The following is a 27,471-nucleotide window of genomic DNA, read 5'->3' as shown; positions in this document are numbered from 1 at the left end:
TTTAGCAAGTACGCCTGAACAGGGACTTGAACCCTGGATCCTCAGATTAAAAGTCTGATGCTCTACCGACTGAGCTATCCAGGCTCTGAAAAATGCTCTTCTTAGCTCCTCTAAGCGTCTTAACATAAAATATGGAGGTAAAGAAACAAAGCTTTGGTGGAAAATCAAAAATGTGCTCAAAATCTGCTAAACAGACATAGAAGGGTTGTTTCTGCAATAAGCAAAGATGTTCTCAAGCTGCTTCTATACCCTTGGTTTTGCACAGTAGAACACGGCACTGAAGATGCAGAGACTCAGTGGAAAATCAAAGATGTGCTCAATAAAGACATTTGACAGCTTGCTTTAGCAAGCACGCCTGAATAGGAACTTGAACCCTGGATCCTCAGATTAAAAATCTGATGCTCTACCGACTGAGCTATCCAGGCTCTGAAAAATGCTCTTAGCTCCTCTAAGCGTCTTAACATAAAATATGGAGGTAAAGAAACAAAGCTTTGGTGGAAAATCAAAAATGTGCTCAAAATCTGCTAAACAGACATAGAAGGGTTGTTTCTGCAATAAGCAAAGATGTTCTCAAGCTGCTTTTATACCCTTGGTTTTGCACAGTAGAACACGGCACTGAAGATGCAGAGACTCAGTGGAAAATCAAAGATGTGCTCAATAAAGACATTTGACAGCTTGCTTTAGCAAGTACGCCTGAACAGGGACTTGAACCCTGGACCCTCAGATTAAAAGTCTGATGCTCTACCGACTGAGCTATCCAGGCTCTGAAAAATGCTCTTCTTAGCTCCTCTAAGCGTCTTAACATAAAATATGGAGGTAAAGAAACAAAGCTTTGGTGGAAAATCAACAATGTGCCCAAAATTTGCTAAACAGACATAGAAGGGTTGTTTCTGCAAAAAACAAAGATTTTCTCAAGCTGCTTCTATACCCTCAGTTTTGCACAGCAGAACACGACAATAAAGAAGCAAAGACTCAGTGGAAAATCAAAGATGTGCTCAATTAAGACATTTGACAGCTTGCTTTAGCAAGTACGCCTGAACAGGGACTTGAACCCTGATGCTCTACCGACTGAACTATCCAGGCTCTGAAAAATGCTCTTCTTAGCTCCTCTAAGCGTCTTAACATAAAATATGGAGGTAAAGAAACAAAGCTTTGGTGGAAAATCAAAAATGTGCTCAAAATCTGCTAAACAGACATAGAAGGGTTGTTTCTGCAATAAGCAAAGATGTTCTCAAGCTGCTTTTATACCCTTGGTTTTGCACAGTAGAACACGGCACTGAAGATGCAGAGACTCAGTGGAAAATCAAAGATGTGCTCAATAAAGACATTTGACAGCTTGCTTTAGCAAGTATGCCTGAACAGGGACTTGAACCCTGGACCCTCAGATTAAAAGTCTGATGCTCTACCGACTGAGCTATCCAGGCTCTGAAAAATGCTCTTCTTAGCTCCTCTAAGCGTCTTAACATAAAATATGGAGGTAAAGAAACAAAGCTTTGGTGGAAAATCAAAAATGTGCTCAAAATCTGCAAAACAGACATAGAAGGGTTGTTTCTGCAATAAGCAAAGATGTTCTCAAGCTGCTTCTATACCCTTGGTTTTGCACAGTAGAACACGGCACTGAAGATGCAGAGACTCAGTGGAAAATCAAAGATGTGCTCAATAAAGACATTTGACAGCTTGCTTTAGCAAGTACGCCTGAACAGGGACTTGAACCCTGATGCTCTACCGACTGAACTATCCAGGCTCTGAAAAATGCTCTTCTTAGCTCCTCTAAGCGTCTTAACATAAAATATGGAGGTAAAGAAACAAAGCTTTGGTGGAAAATCAAAAATGTGCTCAAAATCTGCTAAACAGACATAGAAGGGTTGTTTCTGCAATAAGCAAAGATGTTCTCAAGCTGCTTTTATACCCTTGGTTTTGCACAGTAGAACACGGCACTGAAGATGCAGAGACTCAGTGGAAAATCAAAGATGTGCTCAATAAAGACATTTGACAGCTTGCTTTAGCAAGTACGCCTGAACAGGGACTTGAACCCTGGATCCTCAGATTAAAAGTCTGATGCTCTACCGACTGAGCTATCCAGGCTCTGAAAAATGCTCTTCTTAGCTCCTCTAAGCGTCTTAACATAAAATATGGAGGTAAAGAAACAAAGCTTTGGTGGAAAATCAAAAATGTGCTCAAAATCTGCTAAACAGACATAGAAGGGTTGTTTCTGCAATAAGCAAAGATGTTCTCAAGCTGCTTTTATACCCTTGGTTTTGCACAGTAGAACACGGCACTGAAGATGCAGAGACTCAGTGGAAAATCAAAGATGTGCTCAATAAAGACATTTGACAGCTTGCTTTAGCAAGTACGCCTGAACAGGGACTTGAACCCTGATGCTCTACCGACTGAACTATCCAGGCTCTGAAAAATGCTCTTCTTAGCTCCTCTAAGCGTCTTAACATAAAATATGGAGGTAAAGAAACAAAGCTTTGGTGGAAAATCAAAAATGTGCTCAAAATCTGCTAAACAGACATAGAAGGGTTGTTTCTGCAATAAGCAAAGATGTTCTCAAGCTGCTTTTATACCCTTGGTTTTGCACAGTAGAACACGGCACTGAAGATGCAGAGACTCAGTGGAAAATCAAAGATGTGCTCAATAAAGACATTTGACAGCTTGCTTTAGCAAGTACGCCTGAACAGGGACTTGAACCCTGATGCTCTACCGACTGAACTATCCAGGCTCTGAAAAATGCTCTTCTTAGCTCCTCTAAGCGTCTTAACATAAAATATGGAGGTAAAGAAACAAAGCTTTGGTGGAAAATCAAAAATGTGCTCAAAATCTGCTAAACAGACATAGAAGGGTTGTTTCTGCAATAAGCAAAGATGTTCTCAAGCTGCTTTTATACCCTTGGTTTTGCACAGTAGAACACGGCACTGAAGATGCAGAGACTCACTGGAAAATCAAAGATGTGCTCAATAAAGACATTTGACAGCTTGCTTTAGCAAGTATGCCTGAACAGGGACTTGAACCCTGGACCCTCAGATTAAAAGTCTGATGCTCTACCGACTGAGCTATCCAGGCTCTGAAAAATGCTCTTCTTAGCTCCTCTAAGCGTCTTAACATAAAATATGGAGGTAAAGAAACAAAGCTTTGGTGGAAAATCAAAAATGTGCTCAAAATCTGCAAAACAGACATAGAAGGGTTGTTTCTGCAATAAGCAAAGATGTTCTCAAGCTGCTTCTATACCCTTGGTTTTGCACAGTAGAACACGGCACTGAAGATGCAGAGACTCAGTGGAAAATCAAAGATGTGCTCAATAAAGACATTTGACAGCTTGCTTTAGCAAGTACGCCTGAACAGGGACTTGAACCCTGATGCTCTACCGACTGAACTATCCAGGCTCTGAAAAATGCTCTTCTTAGCTCCTCTAAGCGTCTTAACATAAAATATGGAGGTAAAGAAACAAAGCTTTGGTGGAAAATCAAAAATGTGCTCAAAATCTGCTAAACAGACATAGAAGGGTTGTTTCTGCAATAAGCAAAGATGTTCTCAAGCTGCTTTTATACCCTTGGTTTTGCACAGTAGAACACGGCACTGAAGATGCAGAGACTCAGTGGAAAATCAAAGATGTGCTCAATAAAGACATTTGACAGCTTGCTTTAGCAAGTACGCCTGAACAGGGACTTGAACCCTGATGCTCTACCGACTGAACTATCCAGGCTCTGAAAAATGCTCTTCTTAGCTCCTCTAAGCGTCTTAACATAAAATATGGAGGTAAAGAAACAAAGCTTTGGTGGAAAATCAAAAATGTGCTCAAAATCTGCTAAACAGACATAGAAGGGTTGTTTCTGCAATAAGCAAAGATGTTCTCAAGCTGCTTTTATACCCTTGGTTTTGCACAGTAGAACACGGCACTGAAGATGCAGAGACTCACTGGAAAATCAAAGATGTGCTCAATAAAGACATTTGACAGCTTGCTTTAGCAAGTACGCCTGAACAGGAACTTGAACCCTGGATCCTCAAATTAAAAGTCTGATGCTCTACCGACTGAGCTATCCAGGCTCTGAAAAATGCTCTTCTTAGCTCCTCTAAGTGTCTTAATATAAAATATGGAGGTAAAGAAACAAAACTTTGGTGGAAAATCAAAAATGTGCTCAAAATCTGCTAAACAGACATAGAAGGGTTGTTTCTGCAATAAGCAAAGATGTTCTCAAGCTGCTTCTATATCCTTGGTTTTGCACAGTAGAACACGGCACTGAAGATGCAGAGACTCAGTGGAAAATCAAAGATGTGCTCAATAAAGACATTTGACAGCTTGCTTTAGCAAGTACGCCTGAACAGGGACTTGAACCCTGGACCCTCAGATTAAAAGTCTGATGCTCTACCGACTGAGCTATCCAGGCTCTGAAAAATGCTCTTCTTAGCTCCTCTAAGCGTCTTAACATAAAATATGGAGGTAAAGAAACAAAGCTTTGGTGGAAAATCAACAATGTGCCCAAAATTTGCTAAACAGACATAGAAGGGTTGTTTCTGCAAAAAACAAAGATTTTCTCAAGCTGCTTCTATACCCTCAGTTTTGCACAGTAGAACACGACAATAAAGAAGCAAAGACTCAGTGGAAAATCAAAGATGTGCTCAATTAAGACATTTGACAGCTTGCTTTAGCAAGTATGCCTGAACAGGGACTTGAACCCTGATGCTCTACCGACTGAACTATCCAGGCTCTGAAAAATGCTCTTCTTAGCTCCTCTAAGCGTCTTAACATAAAATATGGAGGTAAAGAAACAAAGCTTTGGTGGAAAATCAAAAATGTGCTCAAAATCTGCTAAACAGACATAGAAGGGTTGTTTCTGCAATAAGCAAAGATGTTCTCAAGCTGCTTTTATACCCTTGGTTTTGCACAGTAGAACACGGCACTGAAGATGCAGAGACTCAGTGGAAAATCAAAGATGTGCTCAATAAAGACATTTGACAGCTTGCTTTAGCAAGTACGCCTGAACAGGGACTTGAACCCTGGATCCTCAGATTAAAAGTCTGATGCTCTACCGACTGAGCTATCCAGGCTCTGAAAAATGCTCTTCTTAGCTCCTCTAAGCGTCTTAACATAAAATATGGAGGTAAAGAAACAAAGCTTTGGTGGAAAATCAAAAATGTGCTCAAAATCTGCTAAACAGACATAGAAGGGTTGTTTCTGCAATAAGCAAAGATGTTCTCAAGCTGCTTCTATACCCTTGGTTTTGCACAGTAGAACACGGCACTGAAGATGCAGAGACTCAGTGGAAAATCAAAGATGTGCTCAATAAAGACATTTGACAGCTTGCTTTAGCAAGCACGCCTGAACAGGAACTTGAACCCTGGATCCTCAGATTAAAAGTCTGATGCTCTACCGACTGAGCTATCCAGGCTCTGAAAAATGCTCTTCTTAGCTCCTCTAAGCGTCTTAACATAAAATATGGAGGTAAAGAAACAAAGCTTTGGTGGAAAATCAAAAATGTGCTCAAAATCTGCTAAACAGACATAGAAGGGTTGTTTCTGCAATAAGCAAAGATGTTCTCAAGCTGCTTTTATACCCTTGGTTTTGCACAGTAGAACACGGCACTGAAGATGCAGAGACTCAGTGGAAAATCAAAGATGTGCTCAATAAAGACATTTGACAGCTTGCTTTAGCAAGTACGCCTGAACAGGGACTTGAACCCTGATGCTCTACCGACTGAACTATCCAGGCTCTGAAAAATGCTCTTCTTAGCTCCTCTAAGCGTCTTAACATAAAATATGGAGGTAAAGAAACAAAGCTTTGGTGGAAAATCAAAAATGTGCTCAAAATCTGCTAAACAGACATAGAAGGGTTGTTTCTGCAATAAGCAAAGATGTTCTCAAGCTGCTTTTATACCCTTGGTTTTGCACAGTAGAACACGGCACTGAAGATGCAGAGACTCAGTGGAAAATCAAAGATGTGCTCAATAAAGACATTTGACAGCTTGCTTTAGCAAGTACGCCTGAACAGGGACTTGAACCCTGATGCTCTACCGACTGAACTATCCAGGCTCTGAAAAATGCTCTTCTTAGCTCCTCTAAGCGTCTTAACATAAAATATGGAGGTAAAGAAACAAAGCTTTGGTGGAAAATCAAAAATGTGCTCAAAATCTGCTAAACAGACATAGAAGGGTTGTTTCTGCAATAAGCAAAGATGTTCTCAAGCTGCTTTTATACCCTTGGTTTTGCACAGTAGAACACGACACTGAAGATGCAGAGACTCACTGGAAAATCAAAGATGTGCTCAATAAAGACATTTGACAGCTTGCTTTAGCAAGTACGCCTGAACAGGGACTTGAACCCTGGACCCTCAGATTAAAAGTCTGATGCTCTACCGACTGAGCTATCCAGGCTCTGAAAAATGCTCTTCTTAGCTCCTCTAAGCGTCTTAACATAAAATATGGAGGTAAAGAAACAAAGCTTTGGTGGAAAATCAACAATGTGCCCAAAATTTGCTAAACAGACATAGAAGGGTTGTTTCTGCAAAAAACAAAGATTTTCTCAAGCTGCTTCTATACCCTCAGTTTTGCACAGTAGAACACGACAATAAAGAAGCAAAGACTCAGTGGAAAATCAAAGATGTGCTCAATTAAGACATTTGACAGCTTGCTTTAGCAAGTACGCCTGAACAGGGACTTGAACCCTGATGCTCTACCGACTGAACTATCCAGGCTCTGAAAAATGCTCTTCTTAGCTCCTCTAAGCGTCTTAACATAAAATATGGAGGTAAAGAAACAAAGCTTTGGTGGAAAACCAAAATGTGCTCAAAATCTGCTAAACAGACATAGAAGGGTTGTTTCTGCAATAAGCAAAGATGTTCTCAAGCTGCTTTTATACCCTTGGTTTTGCACAGTAGAACACGGCACTGAAGATGCAGAGACTCAGTGGAAAATCAAAGATGTGCTCAATAAAGACATTTGACAGCTTGCTTTAGCAAGTATGCCTGAACAGGGACTTGAACCCTGGACCCTCAGATTAAAAGTCTGATGCTCTACCGACTGAGCTATCCAGGCTCTGAAAAATGCTCTTCTTAGCTCCTCTAAGCGTCTTAACATAAAATATGGAGGTAAAGAAACAAAGCTTTGGTGGAAAATCAAAAATGTGCTCAAAATCTGCTAAACAGACATAGAAGGGTTGTTTCTGCAATAAGCAAAGATGTTCTCAAGCTGCTTTTATACCCTTGGTTTTGCACAGTAGAACACGGCACTGAAGATGCAGAGACTCAGTGGAAAATCAAAGATGTGCTCAATAAAGACATTTGACAGCTTGCTTTAGCAAGTACGCCTGAACAGGGACTTGAACCCTGATGCTCTACCGACTGAACTATCCAGGCTCTGAAAAATGCTCTTCTTAGCTCCTCTAAGCGTCTTAACATAAAATATGGAGGTAAAGAAACAAAGCTTTGGTGGAAAATCAAAAATGTGCTCAAAATCTGCTAAACAGACATAGAAGGGTTGTTTCTGCAATAAGCAAAGATGTTCTCAAGCTGCTTTTATACCCTTGGTTTTGCACAGTAGAACACGGCACTGAAGATGCAGAGACTCAGTGGAAAATCAAAGATGTGCTCAATAAAGACATTTGACAGCTTGCTTTAGCAAGTACGCCTGAACAGGGACTTGAACCCTGATGCTCTACCGACTGAACTATCCAGGCTCTGAAAAATGCTCTTCTTAGCTCCTCTAAGCGTCTTAACATAAAATATGGAGGTAAAGAAACAAAGCTTTGGTGGAAAATCAAAAATGTGCTCAAAATCTGCTAAACAGACATAGAAGGGTTGTTTCTGCAATAAGCAAAGATGTTCTCAAGCTGCTTTTATACCCTTGGTTTTGCACAGTAGAACACGGCACTGAAGATGCAGAGACTCACTGGAAAATCAAAGATGTGCTCAATAAAGACATTTGACAGCTTGCTTTAGCAAGTACGCCTGAACAGGGACTTGAACCCTGGACCCTCAGATTAAAAGTCTGATGCTCTACCGACTGAGCTATCCAGGCTCTGAAAAATGCTCTTCTTAGCTCCTCTAAGCGTCTTAACATAAAATATGGAGGTAAAGAAACAAAGCTTTGGTGGAAAATCAACAATGTGCCCAAAATTTGCTAAACAGACATAGAAGGGTTGTTTCTGCAAAAAACAAAGATTTTCTCAAGCTGCTTCTATACCCTCAGTTTTGCACAGTAGAACACGACAATAAAGAAGCAAAGACTCAGTGGAAAATCAAAGATGTGCTCAATTAAGACATTTGACAGCTTGCTTTAGCAAGTACGCCTGAACAGGGACTTGAACCCTGATGCTCTACCGACTGAACTATCCAGGCTCTGAAAAATGCTCTTCTTAGCTCCTCTAAGCGTCTTAACATAAAATATGGAGGTAAAGAAACAAAGCTTTGGTGGAAAATCAAAAATGTGCTCAAAATCTGCTAAACAGACATAGAAGGGTTGTTTCTGCAATAAGCAAAGATGTTCTCAAGCTGCTTTTATACCCTTGGTTTTGCACAGTAGAACACGGCACTGAAGATGCAGAGACTCAGTGGAAAATCAAAGATGTGCTCAATAAAGACATTTGACAGCTTGCTTTAGCAAGTACGCCTGAACAGGGACTTGAACCCTGGATCCTCAGATTAAAAGTCTGATGCTCTACCGACTGAGCTATCCAGGCTCTGAAAAATGCTCTTCTTAGCTCCTCTAAGCGTCTTAACATAAAATATGGAGGTAAAGAAACAAAGCTTTGGTGGAAAATCAAAAATGTGCTCAAAATCTGCTAAACAGACATAGAAGGGTTGTTTCTGCAATAAGCAAAGATGTTCTCAAGCTGCTTCTATACCCTTGGTTTTGCACAGTAGAACACGGCACTGAAGATGCAGAGACTCAGTGGAAAATCAAAGATGTGCTCAATAAAGACATTTGACAGCTTGCTTTAGCAAGCACGCCTGAACAGGAACTTGAACCCTGGATCCTCAGATTAAAAGTCTGATGCTCTACCGACTGAGCTATCCAGGCTCTGAAAAATGCTCTTCTTAGCTCCTCTAAGCGTCTTAACATAAAATATGGAGGTAAAGAAACAAAGCTTTGGTGGAAAATCAAAAATGTGCTCAAAATCTGCTAAACAGACATAGAAGGGTTGTTTCTGCAATAAGCAAAGATGTTCTCAAGCTGCTTTTATACCCTTGGTTTTGCACAGTAGAACACGGCACTGAAGATGCAGAGACTCAGTGGAAAATCAAAGATGTGCTCAATAAAGACATTTGACAGCTTGCTTTAGCAAGTACGCCTGAACAGGGACTTGAACCCTGATGCTCTACCGACTGAACTATCCAGGCTCTGAAAAATGCTCTTCTTAGCTCCTCTAAGCGTCTTAACATAAAATATGGAGGTAAAGAAACAAAGCTTTGGTGGAAAATCAAAAATGTGCTCAAAATCTGCTAAACAGACATAGAAGGGTTGTTTCTGCAATAAGCAAAGATGTTCTCAAGCTGCTTCTACACCCTTGGTTTTGCACAGTAGAACACGGCACTGAAGATGCAGAGACTCAGTGGAAAATCAAAGATGTGCTCAATAAAGACATTTGACAGCTTGCTTTAGCAAGCACGCCTGAACAGGAACTTGAACCCTGGATCCTCAAATTAAAAGTCTGATGCTCTACCGACTGAGCTATCCAGGCTCTGAAAAATGCTCTTCTTAGCTCCTCTAAGTGTCTTAATATAAAATATGGAGGTAAAGAAACAAAGCTTTGGTGGAAAATCAAAAATGTGCTCAAAATCTGCTAAACAGACATAGAAGGGTTGTTTCTGCAATAAGCAAAGATGTTCTCAAGCTGCTTCTATATCCTTGGTTTTGCACAGTAGAACACGGCACTGAAGATGCAGAGACTCAGTGGAAAATCAAAGATGTGCTCAATAAAGACATTTGACAGCTTGCTTTAGCAAGTACGCCTGAACAGGGACTTGAACCCTGGACCCTCAGATTAAAAGTCTGATGCTCTACCGACTGAGCTATCCAGGCTCTGAAAAATGCTCTTCTTAGCTCCTCTAAGCGTCTTAACATAAAATATGGAGGTAAAGAAACAAAGCTTTGGTGGAAAATCAAAAATGTGCTCAAAATCTGCTAAACAGACATAGAAGGGTTGTTTCTGCAATAAGCAAAGATGTTCTCAAGCTGCTTCTATACCCTTGGTTTTGCACAGTAGAACACGGCACTGAAGATGCAGAGACTCAGTGGAAAATCAAAGATGTGCTCAATAAAGACATTTGACAGCTTGCTTTAGCAAGTACGCCTGAACAGGGACTTGAACCCTGGACCCTCAGATTAAAAGTCTGATGCTCTACCGACTGAGCTATCCAGGCTCTGAAAAATGCTCTTCTTAGCTCCTCTAAGCGTCTTAACATAAAATATGGAGGTAAAGAAACAAAGCTTTGGTGGAAAATCAACAATGTGCCCAAAATTTGCTAAACAGACATAGAAGGGTTGTTTCTGCAAAAAACAAAGATTTTCTCAAGCTGCTTCTACACCCTCAGTTTTGCACAGTAGAACACGACAATAAAGAAGCAAAGACTCAGTGGAAAATCAAAGATGTGCTCAATTAAGACATTTGACAGCTTGCTTTAGCAAGTACGCCTGAACAGGGACTTGAACCCTGATGCTCTACCGACTGAACTATCCAGGCTCTGAAAAATGCTCTTCTTAGCTCCTCTAAGCGTCTTAACATAAAATATGGAGGTAAAGAAACAAAGCTTTGGTGGAAAATCAAAAATGTGCTCAAAATCTGCTAAACAGACATAGAAGGGTTGTTTCTGCAATAAGCAAAGATGTTCTCAAGCTGCTTTTATACCCTTGGTTTTGCACAGTAGAACACGGCACTGAAGATGCAGAGACTCAGTGGAAAATCAAAGATGTGCTCAATAAAGACATTTGACAGCTTGCTTTAGCAAGTACGCCTGAACAGGGACTTGAACCCTGGATCCTCAGATTAAAAGTCTGATGCTCTACCGACTGAGCTATCCAGGCTCTGAAAAATGCTCTTCTTAGCTCCTCTAAGCGTCTTAACATAAAATATGGAGGTAAAGAAACAAAGCTTTGGTGGAAAATCAAAAATGTGCTCAAAATCTGCTAAACAGACATAGAAGGGTTGTTTCTGCAATAAGCAAAGATGTTCTCAAGCTGCTTCTATATCCTTGGTTTTGCACAGTAGAACACGGCACTGAAGATGCAGAGACTCAGTGGAAAATCAAAGATGTGCTCAATAAAGACATTTGACAGCTTGCTTTAGCAAGTACGCCTGAACAGGAACTTGAACCCTGGACCCTCAGATTAAAAGTCTGATGCTCTACCGACTGAGCTATCCAGGCTCTGAAAAATGCTCTTCTTAGCTCCTCTAAGCGTCTTAACATAAAATATGGAGGTAAAGAAACAAAGCTTTGGTGGAAAATCAAAAATGTGCTCAAAATCTGCTAAACAGACATAGAAGGGTTGTTTCTGCAATAAGCAAAGATGTTCTCAAGCTGCTTTTATACCCTTGGTTTTGCACAGTAGAACACGGCACTGAAGATGCAGAGACTCAGTGGAAAATCAAAGATGTGCTCAATAAAGACATTTGACAGCTTGCTTTAGCAAGTACGCCTGAACAGGGACTTGAACCCTGGACCCTCAGATTAAAAGTCTGATGCTCTACCGACTGAGCTATCCAGGCTCTGAAAAATGCTCTTCTTAGCTCCTCTAAGCGTCTTAACATAAAATATGGAGGTAAAGAAACAAAGCTTTGGTGGAAAATCAAAAATGTGCTCAAAATCTGCTAAACAGACATAGAAGGGTTGTTTCTGCAATAAGCAAAGATGTTCTCAAGCTGCTTCTATACCCTTGGTTTTGCACAGTAGAACACGGCACTGAAGATGCAGAGACTCAGTGGAAAATCAAAGATGTGCTCAATAAAGACATTTGACAGCTTGCTTTAGCAAGTACGCCTGAACAGGGACTTGAACCCTGGACCCTCAGATTAAAAGTCTGATGCTCTACCGACTGAGCTATCCAGGCTCTGAAAAATGCTCTTCTTAGCTCCTCTAAGCGTCTTAACATAAAATATGGAGGTAAAGAAACAAAGCTTTGGTGGAAAATCAACAATGTGCCCAAAATTTGCTAAACAGACATAGAAGGGTTGTTTCTGCAAAAAACAAAGATTTTCTCAAGCTGCTTCTATACCCTCAGTTTTGCACAGTAGAACACGACAATAAAGAAGCAAAGACTCAGTGGAAAATCAAAGATGTGCTCAATTAAGACATTTGACAGCTTGCTTGAGCAAGTACGCCTGAACAGGGACTTGAACCCTGATGCTCTACCGACTGAACTATCCAGGCTCTGAACAATGCTTTTCTTAGCTCCTCTAAGCGTCTTAACATAAAATATGGAGGTAAAGAAACAAAGCTTTGGTGGAAAATCAAAAATGTGCTCAAAATCTGCTAAACAGAGATAGAAGGGTTGTTTCTGCAATAAGCAAAGATGTTCTCAAGCTGCTTTTATACCCTTGGTTTCGCACAGTAGAACACGGCACTGAAGATGCAGAGACTCAGTGGAAAATCAAAGATGTGCTCAATAAAGACATTTGACAGCTTGCTTTAACAAGTATGCCTGAACAGGGACTTGAACCCTGGACCCTCAGAATAAAAGTCTGATGCTCTACCGACTGAGCTATCCAGGCTCTGAAAAATGCTCTTCTTAGCTCCTCTAAGCGTCTTAACATAAAATATGGAGGTAAAGAAACAAAGCTTTGGTGGAAAATCAATAATGTGCTCAAAATCTGCTAAACAGACATAGAAGGGTTGTTTCTGCAATAAGCAAAGATGTTCTCAAGCTGCTTCTATACCCTTGGTTTTGCACAGTAGAACACGGCACTGAAGATGCAGAGACTCAGTGGAAAATCAAAGATGTGCTCAATAAAGACATTTGACAGCTTGCTTTAGCAAGTACGCCTGAACAGGGACTTGAACCCTGATGCTCTACCGACTGAACTATCCAGGCTCTGAAAAATGCTCTTCTTAGCTCCTCTAAGCGTCTTAACATAAAATATGGAGGTAAAGAAACAAAGCTTTGGTGGAAAATCAATAATGTGCTCAAAATCTGCTAAACAGACATAGAAGGGTTGTTTCTGCAATAAGCAAAGATGTTCTCAAGCTGCTTCTACACCCTTGGTTTTGCACAGTAGAACACGGCACTGAAGATGCAGAGACTCAGTGGAAAATCAAAGATGTGCTCAATAAAGACATTTGACAGCTTGCTTTAGCAAGCACGCCTGAACAGGAACTTGAACCCTGGATCCTCAAATTAAAAGTCTGATGCTCTACCGACTGAGCTATCCAGGCTCTGAAAAATGCTCTTCTTAGCTCCTCTAAGTGTCTTAATATAAAATATGGAGGTAAAGAAACAAAACTTTGGTGGAAAATCAAAAATGTGCTCAAAATCTGCTAAACAGACATAGAAGGGTTGTTTCTGCAATAAGCAAAGATGTTCTCAAGCTGCTTCTATATCCTTGGTTTTGCACAGTAGAACACGGCACTGAAGATGCAGAGACTCAGTGGAAAATCAAAGATGTGCTCAATAAAGACATTTGACAGCTTGCTTTAGCAAGTACGCCTGAACAGGGACTTGAACCCTGGACCCTCAGATTAAAAGTCTGATGCTCTACCGACTGAGCTATCCAGGCTCTGAAAAATGCTCTTCTTAGCTCCTCTAAGCGTCTTAACATAAAATATGGAGGTAAAGAAACAAAGCTTTGGTGGAAAATCAAAAATGTGCTCAAAATCTGCTAAACAGACATAGAAGGGTTGTTTCTGCAATAAGCAAAGATGTTCTCAAGCTGCTTTTATACCCTTGGTTTTGCACAGTAGAACACGGCACTGAAGATGCAGAGACTCAGTGGAAAATCAAAGATGTGCTCAATAAAGACATTTGACAGCTTGCTTTAGCAAGTACGCTTGAACAGGGACTTGAACCCTGGACCCTCAGATTAAAAGTCTGATGCTCTACCGACTGAGCTATCCAGGCTCTGAAAAATGCTCTTCTTAGCTCCTCTAAGCGTCTTAACATAAAATATGGAGGTAAAGAAACAAAGCTTTGGTGGAAAATCAAAAATGTGCTCAAAATCTGCTAAACAGACATAGAAGGGTTGTTTCTGCAATAAGCAAAGATGTTCTCAAGCTGCTTCTATACCCTTGGTTTTGCACAGTAGAACACGGCACTGAAGATGCAGAGACTCAGTGGAAAATCAAAGATGTGCTCAATAAAGACATTTGACAGCTTGCTTTAGCAAGCATGCCTGAACAGGAACTTGAACCCTGGATCCTCAGATTAAAAGTCTGATGCTCTACCGACTGAGCTATCCAGGCTCTGAAAAATGCTCTTCTTAGCTCCTCTAAGTGTCTTAATATAAAATATGGAGGTAAAGAAACAAAGCTTTGGTGGAAAATCAAAAATGTGCTCAAAATCTGCTAAACAGACATAGAAGGGTTGTTTCTGCAATAAGCAAAGATGTTCTCAAGCTGCTTCTATATCCTTGGTTTTGCACAGTAGAACACGGCACTGAAGATGCAGAGACTCAGTGGAAAATCAAAGATGTGCTCAATAAAGACATTTGACAGCTTGCTTTAGCAAGTACGCCTGAACAGGAACTTGAACCATGGACCCTCAGATTAAAAGTCTGATGCTCTACCGACTGAGCTATCCAGGCTCTGAAAAATGCTCTTCTTAGCTCCTCTAAGCGTCTTAACATAAAATATGGAGGTAAAGAAACAAAGCTTTGGTGGAAAATCAAAAATGTGCTCAAAATCTGCTAAACAGACATAGAAGGGTTGTTTCTGCAATAAGCAAAGATGTTCTCAAGCTGCTTTTATACCCTTGGTTTTGCACAGTAGAACACGGCACTGAAGATGCAGAGACTCAGTGGAAAATCAAAGATGTGCTCAATAAAGACATTTGACAGCTTGCTTTAGCAAGTACGCCTGAACAGGGACTTGAACCCTGGACCCTCAGATTAAAAGTCTGATGCTCTACCGACTGAGCTATCCAGGCTCTGAAAAATGCTCTTCTTAGCTCCTCTAAGCGTCTTAACATAAAATATGGAGGTAAAGAAACAAAGCTTTGGTGGAAAATCAAAAATGTGCTCAAAATCTGCTAAACAGACATAGAAGGGTTGTTTCTGCAATAAGCAAAGATGTTCTCAAGCTGCTTCTATACCCTTGGTTTTGCACAGTAGAACACGGCACTGAAGATGCAGAGACTCAGTGGAAAATCAAAGATGTGCTCAATAAAGACATTTGACAGCTTGCTTTAGCAAGTACGCCTGAACAGGGACTTGAACCCTGGACCCTCAGATTAAAAGTCTGATGCTCTACCGACTGAGCTATCCAGGCTCTGAAAAATGCTCTTCTTAGCTCCTCTAAGCGTCTTAACATAAAATATGGAGGTAAAGAAACAAAGCTTTGGTGGAAAATCAACAATGTGCCCAAAATTTGCTAAACAGACATAGAAGGGTTGTTTCTGCAAAAAACAAAGATTTTCTCAAGCTGCTTCTATACCCTCAGTTTTGCACAGTAGAACACGACAATAAAGAAGCAAAGACTCAGTGGAAAATCAAAGATGTGCTCAATTAAGACATTTGACAGCTTGCTTGAGCAAGTACGCCTGAACAGGGACTTGAACCCTGATGCTCTACCGACTGAACTATCCAGGCTCTGAACAATGCTTTTCTTAGCTCCTCTAAGCGTCTTAACATAAAATATGGAGGTAAAGAAACAAAGCTTTGGTGGAAAATCAAAAATGTGCTCAAAATCTGCTAAACAGACATAGAAGGGTTGTTTCTGCAATAAGCAAAGATGTTCTCAAGCTGCTTTTATACCCTTGGTTTCGCACAGTAGAACACGGCACTGAAGATGCAGAGACTCAGTGGAAAATCAAAGATGTGCTCAATAAAGACATTTGACAGCTTGCTTTAACAAGTATGCCTGAACAGGGACTTGAACCCTGGACCCTCAGAATAAAAGTCTGATGCTCTACCGACTGAGCTATCCAGGCTCTGAAAAATGCTCTTCTTAGCTCCTCTAAGCGTCTTAACATAAAATATGGAGGTAAAGAAACAAAGCTTTGGTGGAAAATCAATAATGTGCTCAAAATCTGCTAAACAGACATAGAAGGGTTGTTTCTGCAATAAGCAAAGATGTTCTCAAGCTGCTTCTATACCCTTGGTTTTGCACAGTAGAACACGGCACTGAAGATGCAGAGACTCAGTGGAAAATCAAAGATGTGCTCAATAAAGACATTTGACAGCTTGCTTTAGCAAGTACGCCTGAACAGGGACTTGAACCCTGATGCTCTACCGACTGAACTATCCAGGCTCTGAAAAATGCTCTTCTTAGCTCCTCTAAGCGTCTTAACATAAAATATGGAGGTAAAGAAACAAAGCTTTGGTGGAAAATCAATAATGTGCTCAAAATCTGCTAAACAGACATAGAAGGGTTGTTTCTGCAATAAGCAAAGATGTTCTCAAGCTGCTTCTACACCCTTGGTTTTGCACAGTAGAACACGGCACTGAAGATGCAGAGACTCAGTGGAAAATCAAAGATGTGCTCAATAAAGACATTTGACAGCTTGCTTTAGCAAGCACGCCTGAACAGGAACTTGAACCCTGGATCCTCAAATTAAAAGTCTGATGCTCTACCGACTGAGCTATCCAGGCTCTGAAAAATGCTCTTCTTAGCTCCTCTAAGTGTCTTAATATAAAATATGGAGGTAAAGAAACAAAACTTTGGTGGAAAATCAAAAATGTGCTCAAAATCTGCTAAACAGACATAGAAGGGTTGTTTCTGCAATAAGCAAAGATGTTCTCAAGCTGCTTCTATATCCTTGGTTTTGCACAGTAGAACACGGCACTGAAGATGCAGAGACTCAGTGGAAAATCAAAGATGTGCTCAATAAAGACATTTGACAGCTTGCTTTAGCAAGTACGCCTGAACAGGGACTTGAACCCTGGACCCTCAGATTAAAAGTCTGATGCTCTACCGACTGAGCTATCCAGGCTCTGAAAAATGCTCTTCTTAGCTCCTCTAAGCGTCTTAACATAAAATATGGAGGTAAAGAAACAAAGCTTTGGTGGAAAATCAAAAATGTGCTCAAAATCTGCTAAACAGACATAGAAGGGTTGTTTCTGCAATAAGCAAAGATGTTCTCAAGCTGCTTTTATACCCTTGGTTTTGCACAGTAGAACACGGCACTGAAGATGCAGAGACTCAGTGGAAAATCAAAGATGTGCTCAATAAAGACATTTGACAGCTTGCTTTAGCAAGTACGCTTGAACAGGGACTTGAACCCTGGACCCTCAGATTAAAAGTCTGATGCTCTACCGACTGAGCTATCCAGGCTCTGAAAAATGCTCTTCTTAGCTCCTCTAAGCGTCTTAACATAAAATATGGAGGTAAAGAAACAAAGCTTTGGTGGAAAATCAAAAATGTGCTCAAAATCTGCTAAACAGACATAGAAGGGTTGTTTCTGCAATAAGCAAAGATGTTCTCAAGCTGCTTCTATACCCTTGGTTTTGCACAGTAGAACACGGCACTGAAGATGCAGAGACTCAGTGGAAAATCAAAGATGTGCTCAATAAAGACATTTGACAGCTTGCTTTAGCAAGTACGCCTGAACAGGGACTTGAACCCTGGACCCTCAGATTAAAAGTCTGATGCTCTACCGACTGAGCTATCCAGGCTCTGAAAAATGCTCTTCTTAGCTCCTCTAAGTGTCTCAACATAAAATATGGAGGTAAAGAAACAAAGCTTTGCTGGAAAATCAACAATGTGCCCAAAATTTGCTAAACAGACATAGAAGGGTTGTTTCTGCAAAAAACAAAGATTTTCTCAAGCTGCTTCTATACCCTCAGTTTTGCACAGTAGAACACGACAATAAAGAAGCAAAGACTCAGTGGAAAATCAAAGATGTGCTCAATTAAGACATTTGACAGCTTGCTTTAGCAAGTACGCCTGAACAGGGACTTGAACCCTGATGCTCTACCGACTGAACTATCCAGGCTCTGAAAAATGCTCTTCTTAGCTCCTCTAAGCGTCTTAACATAAAATATGGAGGTAAAGAAACAAAGCTTTGGTGGAAAATCAAAAATGTGCTCAAAATCTGCTAAACAGACATAGAAGGGTTGTTTCTGCAATAAGCAAAGATGTTCTCAAGCTGCTTTTATACCCTTGGTTTTGCACAGTAGAACACGGCACTGAAGATGCAGAGACTCAGTGGAAAATCAAAGATGTGCTCAATAAAGACATTTGACAGCTTGCTTTAGCAAGTACGCCTGAACAGGGACTTGAACCCTGGACCCTCAGATTAAAAGTCTGATGCTCTACCGACTGAGCTATCCAGGCTCTGAAAAATGCTCTTCTTAGCTCCTCTAAGCGTCTTAACATAAAATATGGAGGTAAAGAAACAAAGCTTTGGTGGAAAATCAAAAATGTGCTCAAAATCTGCTAAACAGACATAGAAGGGTTGTTTCTGCAATAAGCAAAGATGTTCTCAAGCTGCTTCTATACCCTTGGTTTTGCACAGTAGAACACGGCACTGAAGATGCAGAGACTCAGTGGAAAATCAAAGATGTGCTCAATAAAGACATTTGACAGCTTGCTTTAGCAAGTACGCCTGAACAGGGACTTGAACCCTGGACCCTCAGATTAAAAGTCTGATGCTCTACCGACTGAGCTATCCAGGCTCTGAAAAATGCTCTTCTTAGCTCCTCTAAGCGTCTTAACATAAAATATGGAGGTAAAGAAACAAAGCTTTGGTGGAAAATCAACAATGTGCCCAAAATTTGCTAAACAGACATAGAAGGGTTGTTTCTGCAAAAAACAAAGATTTTCTCAAGCTGCTTCTACACCCTCAGTTTTGCACAGTAGAACACGACAATAAAGAAGCAAAGACTCAGTGGAAAATCAAAGATGTGCTCAATTAAGACATTTGACAGCTTGCTTTAGCAAGTACGCCTGAACAGGGACTTGAACCCTGATGCTCTACCGACTGAACTATCCAGGCTCTGAAAAATGCTCTTCTTAGCTCCTCTAAGCGTCTTAACATAAAATATGGAGGTAAAGAAACAAAGCTTTGGTGGAAAATCAAAAATGTACTCAAAATCTGCTAAACAGACATAGAAGGGTTGTTTCTGCAATAAGCAAAGATGTTCTCAAGCTGCTTTTATACCCTTGGTTTTGCACAGTAGAACACGGCACTGAAGATGCAGAGACTCAGTGGAAAATCAAAGATGTGCTCAATAAAGACATTTGACAGCTTGCTTTAGCAAGCACGCCTGAACAGGGACTTAAACCCTGGACCCTCAGATTAAAAGTCTGATGCTCTACCGACTGAGCTATCCAGGCTCTGAAAAATGCTCTTCTTAGCTCCTCTAAGCGTCTTAACATAAAATATGGAGGTAAAGAAACAAAGCTTTGGTGGAAAATCAAAAATGTGCTCAAAATCTGCTAAACAGACATAGAAGGGTTGTTTCTGCAATAAGCAAAGATGTTCTCAAGCTGCTTTTATACCCTTGGTTTTGCACAGTAGAACACGGCACTGAAGATGCAGAGACTCAGTGGAAAATCAAAGATGTGCTCAATAAAGACATTTGACAGCTTGCTTTAGCAAGTACGCCTGAACAGGGACTTGAACCCTGGACCCTCAGATTAAAAGTCTGATGCTCTACCGACTGAGCTATCCAGGCTCTGAAAAATGCTCTTCTTAGCTCCTCTAAGCGTCTTAACATAAAATATGGAGGTAAAGAAACAAAGCTTTGGTGGAAAATCAAAAATGTGCTCAAAATCTGCTAAACAGACATAGAAGGGTTGTTTCTGCAATAAGCAAAGATGTTCTCAAGCTGCTTCTATACCCTTGGTTTTGCACAGTAGAACACGGCACTGAAGATGCAGAGACTCAGTGGAAAATCAAAGATGTGCTCAATAAAGACATTTGACAGCTTGCTTTAGCAAGTACGCCTGAACAGGGACTTGAACCCTGGACCCTCAGATTAAAAGTCTGATGCTCTACCGACTGAGCTATCCAGGCTCTGAAAAATGCTCTTCTTAGCTCCTCTAAGCGTCTTAACATAAAATATGGAGGTAAAGAAACAAAGCTTTGGTGGAAAATCAACAATGTGCCCAAAATTTGCTAAACAGACATATAAGGGTTGTTTCTGCAAAAAACAAAGATTTTCTCAAGCTGCTTCTACACCCTCAGTTTTGCACAGTAGAACACGACAATAAAGAAGCAAAGACTCAGTGGAAAATCAAAGATGTGCTCAATTAAGACATTTGACAGCTTGCTTTAGCAAGTACGCCTGAACAGGGACTTGAACCCTGATGCTCTACCGACTGAACTATCCAGGCTCTGAAAAATGCTCTTCTTAGCTCCTCTAAGCGTCTTAACATAAAATATGGAGGTAAAGAAACAAAGCTTTGGTGGAAAATCAAAAATGTGCTCAAAATCTGCTAAACAGACATAGAAGGGTTGTTTCTGCAATAAGCAAAGATGTTCTCAAGCTGCTTTTATACCCTTGGTTTTGCACAGTAGAACACGGCACTGAAGATGCAGAGACTCAGTGGAAAATCAAAGATGTGCTCAATAAAGACATTTGACAGCTTGCTTTAGCAAGTACGCCTGAACAGGGACTTGAACCCTGGATCCTCAGATTAAAAGTCTGATGCTCTACCGACTGAGCTATCCAGGCTCTGAAAAATGCTCTTCTTAGCTCCTCTAAGCGTCTTAACATAAAATATGGAGGTAAAGAAACAAAGCTTTGGTGGAAAATCAAAAATGTGCTCAAAATCTGCTAAACAGACATAGAAGGGTTGTTTCTGCAATAAGCAAAGATGTTCTCAAGCTGCTTCTATACCCTTGGTTTTGCACAGTAGAACACGGCACTGAAGATGCAGAGACTCAGTGGAAAATCAAAGATGTGCTCAATAAAGACATTTGACAGCTTGCTTTAGCAAGCATGCCTGAACAGGAACTTGAACCCTGGATCCTCAGATTAAAAGTCTGATGCTCTACCGACTGAGCTATCCAGGCTCTGAAAAATGCTCTTCTTAGCTCCTCTAAGTGTCTTAATATAAAATATGGAGGTAAAGAAACAAAGCTTTGGTGGAAAATCAAAAATGTGCTCAAAATCTGCTAAACAGACATAGAAGGGTTGTTTCTGCAATAAGCAAAGATGTTCTCAAGCTGCTTCTATATCCTTGGTTTTGCACAGTAGAACACGGCACTGAAGATGCAGAGACTCAGTGGAAAATCAAAGATGTGCTCAATAAAGACATTTGACAGCTTGCTTTAGCAAGTACGCCTGAACAGGAACTTGAACCCTGGACCCTCAGATTAAAAGTCTGATGCTCTACCGACTGAGCTATCCAGGCTCTGAAAAATGTTCTTCTTAGCTCCTCTAAGCGTCTTAACATAAAATATGGAGGTAAAGAAACAAAGCTTTGGTGGAAAATCAAAAATGTGCTCAAAATCTGCTAAACAGACATAGAAGGGTTGTTTCTGCAATAAGCAAAGATGTTCTCAAGCTGCTTTTATACCCTTGGTTTTGCACAGTAGAACACGGCACTGAAGATGCAGAGACTCAGTGGAAAATCAAAGATGTGCTCAATAAAGACATTTGACAGCTTGCTTTAGCAAGTACGCCTGAACAGGGACTTGAACCCTGGACCCTCAGATTAAAAGTCTGATGCTCTACCGACTGAGCTATCCAGGCTCTGAAAAATGCTCTTCTTAGCTCCTCTAAGCGTCTTAACATAAAATATGGAGGTAAAGAAACAAAGCTTTGGTGGAAAATCAAAAATGTGCTCAAAATCTGCTAAACAGACATAGAAGGGTTGTTTCTGCAATAAGCAAAGATGTTCTCAAGCTGCTTTTATACCCTTGGTTTTGCACAGTAGAACACGGCACTGAAGATGCAGAGACTCAGTGGAAAATCAAAGATGTGCTCAATAAAGACACTTGACAGCTTGCTTTAGCAAGTACGCCTGAACAGGGACTTGAACCCTGGACCCTCAGATTAAAAGTCTGATGCTCTACCGACTGAGCTATCCAGGCTCTGAAAAATGCTCTTCTTAGCTCCTCTAAGCGTCTTAACATAAAATATGGAGGTAAAGAAACAAAGCTTTGGTGGAAAATCAAAAATGTGCTCAAAATCTGCTAAACAGACATAGAAGGGTTGTTTCTGCAATAAGCAAAGATGTTCTCAAGCTGCTTCTATACCCTTGGTTTTGCACAGTAGAACACGGCACTGAAGATGCAGAGACTCAGTGGAAAATCAAAGATGTGCTCAATAAAGACATTTGACAGCTTGCTTTAGCAAGTATGCCTGAACAGGGACTTGAACCCTGGACCCTCAGATTAAAAGTCTGATGCTCTACCGACTGAGCTATCCAGGCTCTGAAAAATGCTCTTCTTAGCTCCTCTAAGCGTCTTAACATAAAATATGGAGGTAAAGAAACAAAGCTTTGGTGGAAAATCAACAATGTGCCCAAAATTTGCTAAACAGACATAGAAGGGTTGTTTCTGCAAAAAACAAAGATTTTCTCAAGCTGCTTCTACACCCTCAGTTTTGCACAGTAGAACACGACAATAAAGAAGCAAAGACTCAGTGGAAAATCAAAGATGTGCTCAATTAAGACATTTGACAGCTTGCTTTAGCAAGTACGCCTGAACAGGGACTTGAACCCTGATGCTCTACCGACTGAACTATCCAGGCTCTGAAAAATGCTCTTCTTAGCTCCTCTAAGCGTCTTAACATAAAATATGGAGGTAAAGAAACAAAGCTTTGGTGGAAAATCAAAAATGTGCTCAAAATCTGCTAAACAGACATAGAAGGGTTGTTTCTGCAATAAGCAAAGATGTTCTCAAGCTGCTTTTATACCCTTGGTTTTGCACAGTAGAACACGGCACTGAAGATGCAGAGACTCAGTGGAAAATCAAAGATGTGCTCAATAAAGACATTTGACAGCTTGCTTTAGCAAGTACGCCTGAACAGGGACTTGAACCCTGGATCCTCAGATTAAAAGTCTGATGCTCTACCGACTGAGCTATCCAGGCTCTGAAAAATGCTCTTCTTAGCTCCTCTAAGCGTCTTAACATAAAATATGGAGGTAAAGAAACAAAGCTTTGGTGGAAAATCAAAAATGTGCTCAAAATCTGCTAAACAGACATAGAAGGGTTGTTTCTGCAATAAGCAAAGATGTTCTCAAGCTGCTTCTATACCCTTGGTTTTGCACAGTAGAACACGGCACTGAAGATGCAGAGACTCAGTGGAAAATCAAAGATGTGCTCAATAAAGACATTTGACAGCTTGCTTTAGCAAGCATGCCTGAACAGGAACTTGAACCCTGGATCCTCAGATTAAAAGTCTGATGCTCTACCGACTGAGCTATCCAGGCTCTGAAAAATGCTCTTCTTAGCTCCTCTAAGTGTCTTAATATAAAATATGGAGGTAAAGAAACAAAGCTTTGGTGGAAAATCAAAAATGTGCTCAAAATCTGCTAAACAGACATAGAAGGGTTGTTTCTGCAATAAGCAAAGATGTTCTCAAGCTGCTTCTATATCCTTGGTTTTGCACAGTAGAACACGGCACTGAAGATGCAGAGACTCAGTGGAAAATCAAAGATGTGCTCAATAAAGACATTTGACAGCTTGCTTTAGCAAGTACGCCTGAACAGGAACTTGAACCCTGGACCCTCAGATTAAAAGTCTGATGCTCTACCGACTGAGCTATCCAGGCTCTGAAAAATGCTCTTCTTAGCTCCTCTAAGCGTCTTAACATAAAATATGGAGGTAAAGAAACAAAGCTTTGGTGGAAAATCAAAAATGTGCTCAAAATCTGCTAAACAGACATAGAAGGGTTGTTTCTGCAATAAGCAAAGATGTTCTCAAGCTGCTTTTATACCCTTGGTTTTGCACAGTAGAACACGGCACTGAAGATGCAGAGACTCAGTGGAAAATCAAAGATGTGCTCAATAAAGACATTTGACAGCTTGCTTTAGCAAGTACGCCTGAACAGGGACTTGAACCCTGGACCCTCAGATTAAAAGTCTGATGCTCTACCGACTGAGCTATCCAGGCTCTGAAAAATGCTCTTCTTAGCTCCTCTAAGCGTCTTAACATAAAATATGGAGGTAAAGAAACAAAGCTTTGGTGGAAAATCAAAAATGTGCTCAAAATCTGCTAAACAGACATAGAAGGGTTGTTTCTGCAATAAGCAAAGATGTTCTCAAGCTGCTTCTATACCCTTGGTTTTGCACAGTAGAACACGGCACTGAAGATGCAGAGACTCAGTGGAAAATCAAAGATGTGCTCAATAAAGACATTTGACAGCTTGCTTTAGCAAGTACGCCTGAACAGGGACTTGAACCCTGGACCCTCAGATTAAAAGTCTGATGCTCTACCGACTGAGCTATCCAGGCTCTGAAAAATGCTCTTCTTAGCTCCTCTAAGCGTCTTAACATAAAATATGGAGGTAAAGAAACAAAGCTTTGGTGGAAAATCAACAATGTGCCCAAAATTTGCTAAACAGACATAGAAGGGTTGTTTCTGCAAAAAACAAAGATTTTCTCAAGCTGCTTCTACACCCTCAGTTTTGCACAGTAGAACACGACAATAAAGAAGCAAAGACTCAGTGGAAAATCAAAGATGTGCTCAATTAAGACATTTGACAGCTTGCTTTAGCAAGTACGCCTGAACAGGGACTTGAACCCTGATGCTCTACCGACTGAACTATCCAGGCTCTGAACAATGCTTTTCTTAGCTCCTCTAAGCGTCTTAACATAAAATATGGAGGTAAAGAAACAAAGCTTTGGTGGAAAATCAAAAATGTGCTCAAAATCTGCTAAACAGACATAGAAGGGTTGTTTCTGCAATAAGCAAAGATGTTCTCAAGCTGCTTTTATACCCTTGGTTTTGCACAGTAGAACACGGCACTGAAGATGCAGAGACTCAGTGGAAAATCAAAGATGTGCTCAATAAAGACACTTGACAGCTTGCTTTAGCAAGTACGCCTGAACAGGGACTTGAGCCCTGGACCCTCAGATTAAAAGTCTGATGCTCTACCGACTGAGCTATCCAGGCTCTGAAAAATGCTCTTCTTAGCTCCTCTAAGCGTCTTAACATAAAATATGGAGGTAAAGAAACAAAGCTTTGGTGGAAAATCAAAAATGTGCTCAAAATCTGCTAAACAGACATAGAAGGGTTGTTTCTGCAATAAGCAAAGATGTTCTCAAGCTGCTTCTATACCCTTGGTTTTGCACAGTAGAACACGGCACTGAAGATGCAGAGACTCAGTGGAAAATCAAAGATGTGCTCAATAAAGACATTTGACAGCTTGCTTTAGCAAGTATGCCTGAACAGGGACTTGAACCCTGGACCCTCAGATTAAAAGTCTGATGCTCTACCGACTGAGCTATCCAGGCTCTGAAAAATGCTCTTCTTAGCTCCTCTAAGCGTCTTAACATAAAATATGGAGGTAAAGAAACAAAGCTTTGGTGGAAAATCAACAATGTGCCCAAAATTTGCTAAACAGACATAGAAGGGTTGTTTCTGCAAAAAACAAAGATTTTCTCAAGCTGCTTCTACACCCTCAGTTTTGCACAGTAGAACACGACAATAAAGAAGCAAAGACTCAGTGGAAAATCAAAGATGTGCTCAATTAAGACATTTGACAGCTTGCTTTAGCAAGTACGCCTGAACAGGGACTTGAACCCTGATGCTCTACCGACTGAACTATCCAGGCTCTGAAAAATGCTCTTCTTAGCTCCTCTAAGCGTCTTAACATAAAATATGGAGGTAAAGAAACAAAGCTTTGGTGGAAAATCAAAAATGTGCTCAAAATCTGCTAAACAGACATAGAAGGGTTGTTTCTGCAATAAGCAAAGATGTTCTCAAGCTGCTTTTATACCCTTGGTTTTGCACAGTAGAACACGGCACTGAAGATGCAGAGACTCAGTGGAAAATCAAAGATGTGCTCAATAAAGACATTTGACAGCTTGCTTTAGCAAGTACGCCTGAACAGGGACTTGAACCCTGGATCCTCAGATTAAAAGTCTGATGCTCTACCGACTGAGCTATCCAGGCTCTGAAAAATGCTCTTCTTAGCTCCTCTAAGCGTCTTAACATAAAATATGGAGGTAAAGAAACAAAGCTTTGGTGGAAAATCAAAAATGTGCTCAAAATCTGCTAAACAGACATAGAAGGGTTGTTTCTGCAATAAGCAAAGATGTTCTCAAGCTGCTTCTATACCCTTGGTTTTGCACAGTAGAACACGGCACTGAAGATGCAGAGACTCAGTGGAAAATCAAAGATGTGCTCAATAAAGACATTTGACAGCTTGCTTTAGCAAGCATGCCTGAACAGGAACTTGAACCCTGGATCCTCAGATTAAAAGTCTGATGCTCTACCGACTGAGCTATCCAGGCTCTGAAAAATGCTCTTCTTAGCTCCTCTAAGTGTCTTAATATAAAATATGGAGGTAAAGAAACAAAGCTTTGGTGGAAAATCAAAAATGTGCTCAAAATCTGCTAAACAGACATAGAAGGGTTGTTTCTGCAATAAGCAAAGATGTTCTCAAGCTGCTTCTATATCCTTGGTTTTGCACAGTAGAACACGGCACTGAAGATGCAGAGACTCAGTGGAAAATCAAAGATGTGCTCAATAAAGACATTTGACAGCTTGCTTTAGCAAGTACGCCTGAACAGGAACTTGAACCCTGGACCCTCAGATTAAAAGTCTGATGCTCTACCGACTGAGCTATCCAGGCTCTGAAAAATGCTCTTCTTAGCTCCTCTAAGCGTCTTAACATAAAATATGGAGGTAAAGAAACAAAGCTTTGGTGGAAAATCAAAAATGTGCTCAAAATCTGCTAAACAGACATAGAAGGGTTGTTTCTGCAATAAGCAAAGATGTTCTCAAGCTGCTTTTATACCCTTGGTTTTGCACAGTAGAACACGGCACTGAAGATGCAGAGACTCAGTGGAAAATCAAAGATGTGCTCAATAAAGACATTTGACAGCTTGCTTTAGCAAGTACGCCTGAACAGGGACTTGAACCCTGGACCCTCAGATTAAAAGTCTGATGCTCTACCGACTGAGCTATCCAGGCTCTGAAAAATGCTCTTCTTAGCTCCTCTAAGCGTCTTAACATAAAATATGGAGGTAAAGAAACAAAGCTTTGGTGGAAAATCAAAAATGTGCTCAAAATCTGCTAAACAGACATAGAAGGGTTGTTTCTGCAATAAGCAAAGATGTTCTCAAGCTGCTTCTATACCCTTGGTTTTGCACAGTAGAACACGGCACTGAAGATGCAGAGACTCAGTGGAAAATCAAAGATGTGCTCAATAAAGACATTTGACAGCTTGCTTTAGCAAGTACGCCTGAACAGGGACTTGAACCCTGGA

General features: G+C 40.7%; 5 non-coding genes across 5 annotated transcripts; all 5 read right to left on the bottom strand.

Annotated features, from left to right (window-relative positions):
* Positions 1-1,351: 1,351 nt before the first annotated feature.
* TRNAK-UUU (transfer RNA lysine (anticodon UUU)) lies at positions 1,352-1,424 on the bottom strand. Its single transcript has one exon. It is a non-coding gene; the product is annotated as a tRNA-Lys (tRNA).
* Positions 1,425-2,993: 1,569 nt separating this feature from the next.
* TRNAK-UUU (transfer RNA lysine (anticodon UUU)) lies at positions 2,994-3,066 on the bottom strand. The gene has a single exon. It is a non-coding gene; the product is annotated as a tRNA-Lys (tRNA).
* Positions 3,067-6,958: 3,892 nt separating this feature from the next.
* Positions 6,959-7,031, bottom strand: TRNAK-UUU (transfer RNA lysine (anticodon UUU)). Its single transcript has one exon. It is a non-coding gene; the product is annotated as a tRNA-Lys (tRNA).
* Positions 7,032-22,392: 15,361 nt separating this feature from the next.
* Positions 22,393-22,465, bottom strand: TRNAK-UUU (transfer RNA lysine (anticodon UUU)). The gene has a single exon. It is a non-coding gene; the product is annotated as a tRNA-Lys (tRNA).
* Positions 22,466-25,419: 2,954 nt separating this feature from the next.
* TRNAK-UUU (transfer RNA lysine (anticodon UUU)) lies at positions 25,420-25,492 on the bottom strand. Its single transcript has one exon. It is a non-coding gene; the product is annotated as a tRNA-Lys (tRNA).
* Between the last annotated feature and the right edge of the window lie 1,979 nt (positions 25,493-27,471).

The sequence above is a fragment of the Eleutherodactylus coqui genome, chromosome 7, assembly GCF_035609145.1.
Source record: "Eleutherodactylus coqui strain aEleCoq1 chromosome 7, aEleCoq1.hap1, whole genome shotgun sequence".
Taxonomy (NCBI): Eukaryota; Metazoa; Chordata; class Amphibia; order Anura; family Eleutherodactylidae; genus Eleutherodactylus; species Eleutherodactylus coqui.
The sequence above is the reverse complement of the archived record's forward strand: the minus strand, read 5'-3'. Positions and strand labels throughout refer to the sequence as shown.